The 4,923-nt window shown below is 41.9% G+C and overlaps 1 long non-coding RNA gene across 1 annotated transcript; it reads left to right on the plus strand.

Moving 5' to 3' along the window:
* On the plus strand, window positions 214–2,133 carry LOC109834008. The gene is made up of 2 exons (XR_002245424.1): window positions 214–562; window positions 1,693–2,133. It is a non-coding gene; the product is annotated as an uncharacterized LOC109834008 (long non-coding RNA).

Consider the following 4,923-nt stretch of genomic DNA (forward strand, 5'->3'; position numbering starts at 1 on the left):
ACGGGTTGAACCCTAGATTTCCTTTATTTTCTCCGTAGAAAGGAATGGGACGGCCCGAATTTTCAATCGCGGGTGAGCTTTGTGTTACACGGGTCAGGCGGGTCAACCCTAACTTACCCATCTAATAATCAATTCAATTTGGGTTGACCCGTTTATGACCCAACCCATATAACTTGACCCATACCTAATATAAACGGGTCGGGTCGGGTCGGGTTGATGGGTTGGGTCAAAAACTGCCACCCCTACCCAAATCTCTCTCAAATCTGAGCACGAAACCGGAGATCTCCGCTCCCCCCGTCCTCGCCCCAAATCTGAGCCGCCGCGAGATCCCTCAGACCAAGCCCTCTTCATTTTCCTCTGAGCCGCTGCGAGTCCCCTTTGAGCCTCCCCGAGTTCCCTCTATGCGCTGCCAGTTGTTCCCCGCGAGTCCCCTCTGAGCCGCCGTGAATCCCCTCTGAGCCGTCGCGAGTCCAAATTATTTCTTTCTTCACCGCTGTTTATATCGCGAGACATCCGACTCTGGCATCAGGCTTCGATTCTACCACCGGAACTCGATTCGGAGGTAAGCTTACCGCTTTCCCTTCACCCTTTTTTCGTTCCAAAACCCTAACCCTAATCCATCGATTATGCCAAATTCTACAGAAAACTTTAATTCTTTCTTGGTGAAAAAAAAACACGAGTCCCCTGGAGAATTACTTTTCCCTTTACTAATTCTTTGAGTTTTGATCATTTCCATGCGATAATTGTTAATTCGTATAGCTAAGGGCAAGGTATTGATTAGGCAAGCTCTCAACTTTGTTTTTGAGAATTGAGTCTTTGCTGTGAATTTGTTGTTGAATTAATTGCGTTGAAATTCTATTTGTGATGGTATAGCAAATGATGATTGTGGATTGGAACGGGTTTGATTATATTAATCCTACTTTGGGGAATTATTAGTGACAGCCAGTTCATGATCTATTTCTTATGCTATCTAGTTGAGTATCCTAATTATGCTATCTAGTTGAGAAATCCTAATCTTGTTTCGAGGCATGGGGAGAACTCTAAGTTCTAGTTTATATTCTTAGATATTAAATGTAGTATATCGTATTGATTATACATGTATTTAGAGTAATTCATTTAGATGTCATCGAAGAAGCACAGGACTTCTATTATAATGGTTCTTTGAGTTTCAGGGCATGGGAAGTACTGCTCGTTTTCATAATGGTGTGATTGTGGTTGCGAGTATTGTGGTAATTGGTAGTGGTGTGGTTGTGGTTTAGGACCAAATAATTTGATAATTGATTGAGAGATCACTTACTAACCAAGCAACTTCTTCGGCAACTGGATTCTCAAGCCTGCAAGAGCTGATGTTTATAGTGCCTGGCATCATAATGGAATCTGGAAACATGTTAGACTTGGGAATTTTGTGATTATTATGGTTGGACCATCAGCAAACAGATAGTATGCATATCATGTGTCTACCTTATGAACTTATACCGAAACAGAATTTATCAAGCTGAATTCTGCCTCAAGAAAATATAATGGCATCCTAGTAGTTCAAGTATTATCATATGCTAAATGACATTCCATTTTATGTTCCTGAATTCTGCCTCCCCCCCTTCTCCTTGAGAAATTACAGTGTTCGGGTGTGTTTCCTTTTTGCCAATTATTATTTTTCAATTGCTATGAATATGCAAACTTTTGTATCTGTAGCTGTGGATCATGGAGTCATCTTCAAGTAATTGTCATGGATTGTTGTGCCATTGTGGAAGGAGGGCTATACTATCCAGATCTGGAACTAAGACGAACCCTGGTCGATTGTTTTTGGGATGCGCTAATTGAAAAGTGAGTAATTGTGGATTCTTCAAATGGGTATCTGATGAAGAAGAGTTTGAAGGTTCAAAGGCAGAGCTTGTTCAGACGAAGCAGTCAAGCGTGGCGCCGCAAGTTTCAAGAGCCGTGTCAAGTGGAGAAGTGTGGGAAAAGAGAAAGATTGAGATTGATATTATGGATTTGTTGAAGCTTGTTATATTTGCTCTTTTATTGGTATTTTTCTAGAATTTGTATTTGGTATTTTTTTGGATTTGTGCTAAGTAGGGTGTAAGAATGTATTATAGGATTTGTTGAAGTGTATGTTCTCTGCATGTTCTTACATTATTGGTAGTATAGTCAAACAAATTCATCCACGGTTTCTATCTGTCTACAAATCCACCTGTGCTTTGGTTATTATTTTTTTCACCTTTTCATTAATGCAGGCACCAAAAGCTGGTATTGAGATCAAAGTTCTGAGTCTAGATATATCCAAATATGGTGGACCTAATCCTATTCTAAATGTCAAGCTGAATGTTAATCCTTTATTTGTCCAGATATGTGGATCACACAATAGTTTTGATAATGCAATGTGAATCATTAAAATCAATGTGAATTCAATGATACAGTTCAGGAAAGCAATGTGAATCATTAAAATCATGTTTTTGTTGTTGTTATTTTAACCTTCAGATACACCTTGACGAGATTATGTCCCCATCAATGTGATTCTGCATCAAATGCAAGCTAGTATTATGTCCCCATCATTTTCGTTGCTAAAGTAATGACCAGCACTATTTCTCACCAAGCTTATGGCTTCATTACTTACATACTAAGGATTAGTACAAGAATTATAAGGTCTCCTGTTTACATGCCATGCTAATTCCATTACTTACATACTAGGGACCAAGCAATCATTTTAATAGCAGGGAAGGAAACTTAATACTAACATGGATGCAGGCTTCAGAAACATACCAAATAATCTTGTTGGTATGCTTGGAGAATGAAGACGTATCAAATAACAATATTCTGAAAATAGCCAACATTTCCTCTAACACCAAAGTTACAATCAAAGTTACATTATCCAAAGTTATATCTGTTGCGCGCAGCGGAAATTTCGGCAGCACTTCGGCAGCACAACAAGAGAGTCAGATCGCAATAAGAATTCCCGTAAAACCAAGGAGACAAGAATCTGAAGCGGATATCTCAACCAAGTGAGATATCGGCTCTTCATCTCATCAGTTCTAGGACTGACCTGTCGAGGGATCCTAAAAGCTATTACAAATCACATAAAAGCAGTACAATCAATTTTTACGTGGTTCGGCAAATTGCCTACGTCCACGGGGCAAGGAGGGGGGAGATTTACTAATAGAGAGAGAGAATACAAATAGGGTTTACACAAGAATCTCACAAATAAAACCCTCACACAAACTCTCAAATCCCTCACAAAGCTCTCTCTACAAAAGGATGCAAAAACCCAACTTTTCTTCTGTCTTTGCACTCCTATGGCCGCCACAAAATTCCGTGCTTGCTTCTGTTCTGCAGCCGAAAAGTTTGCAGCCGACAAACCTCCTCACGCTCTTGCTCCTGTAGCCGCACAAGTGCACAGCCGCAAAAGAAAGAAATCAAAACCTCCCCTGCTTAACCCTAATGACCGATTAATAACCTATTTATATAGTTGCACAAGAGCTAATCGGGTGGGCCTGTAAATGTGGTTGCCTACGTACCCCCTCTCCCAAGGGATCAAGCCGCCCGTAGTTCATCCAAATGGCCGTCAACGGCCTCAACAATCACAAATATTCAACAAGTTTCTGCAATGATCAAACTTGTTGCTCGGAACCACCTTAGTGAGCATATCCGCTGGATTATCCTTCGTGTGGACTTTCACAATTTCCACATCGCCATCTTCAAGAACATCTCGAACGAAGTGATAACGAACGTCAATGTGCTTCGTCCTCGCATGAAAAACCTGATTCTTCGCCAAATATATAGCACTCATGCTATCACAATGAATAGTGACGGATCGCTGCGATATACCAAGTTCTTCCAAAAGTCCTCGAAGCCAAATAGCCTCCTTCACAGCCTCCGTAACTGCCATATACTCTGCCTCCGTCGTAGACAAAGCCACCGTCGACTGTAAGGTGCATCTCCAACACACCGGCGCACGGGTTAAAGTGAACACATACCCCGTCGTAGACCGACGCTTATCCAAATCCCCGGCATAATCCGAATCAACATAGCCAATGCATAGCTGACCACCTGTAGTGTCCCGCTCCTAAAATAAACCAACATTGAGCGTACCTCGAATGTACCTCAAAATCCATTTCACGGCGTCCCAATGACCCACTCCTGGATCGTGCATGTATCTCGAAACCATGCTCACCGCCTGTGACAAATCTGGCCTCGTACATACCATCACATACATCAAACTTCCAACCGCACTCGCATATGGAGTCTTCGACATCAACTCTCGATCTTCAACTGACTTCGGTGAAAGACCAGCTGAAAGCTTCAAATGGGCTCCCAATGGTACACTAACTGGCTTCGTATCCATGCTAACATGGAATCGCTGTAGAACCTTCTTCAAATAAGCCACCTGTGTCAAACAAATTCTGCCCTTCTTCTTGTCTCTGCCGATCTCCATCCCTAAAATGCGCTTCGCCTCGCCCAAGTCCTTCATCTCAAACTCATTCGAAAGCTGAACTTTCAACTCATCTATAGCTGACCTGGAACTAGAAGCAACCAACATGTCATCGACATAAAGCAACAAATAAATGTACGCACCTCCTCTCAACTTGCGAAAATACACGCAAGGATCAAACTGGCTCCGAGTGTACGAATGACCAAGCATAAAACCATCAAATCGCCTATACCACTGTCGAGGAGACTGCTTCAAACCGTATAGCGATTTCTTCAACCTGCAAACCAACTTATCTTTCCCTGCAGCTCAGAATCCCAATGGCTGAGTCATATATATTTCTTCATCAAGATCACCATGAAGAAATGCCGTTTTCACATCCAACTGGTCTAATTCCAAACCATACTGTGCCACCAAAGCTAGCAAAATCCGAATCGAAGAATGCTTCACCACCGGAGAGAAAACCTCATTATAGTCAATACCTTCCTCCTGTGCATAGC

Source organism: Asparagus officinalis, chromosome 3 (assembly GCF_001876935.1).
Source record: "Asparagus officinalis chromosome 3, Aspof.V1, whole genome shotgun sequence".
NCBI lineage: Eukaryota > Viridiplantae > Streptophyta > Magnoliopsida > Asparagales > Asparagaceae > Asparagus > Asparagus officinalis.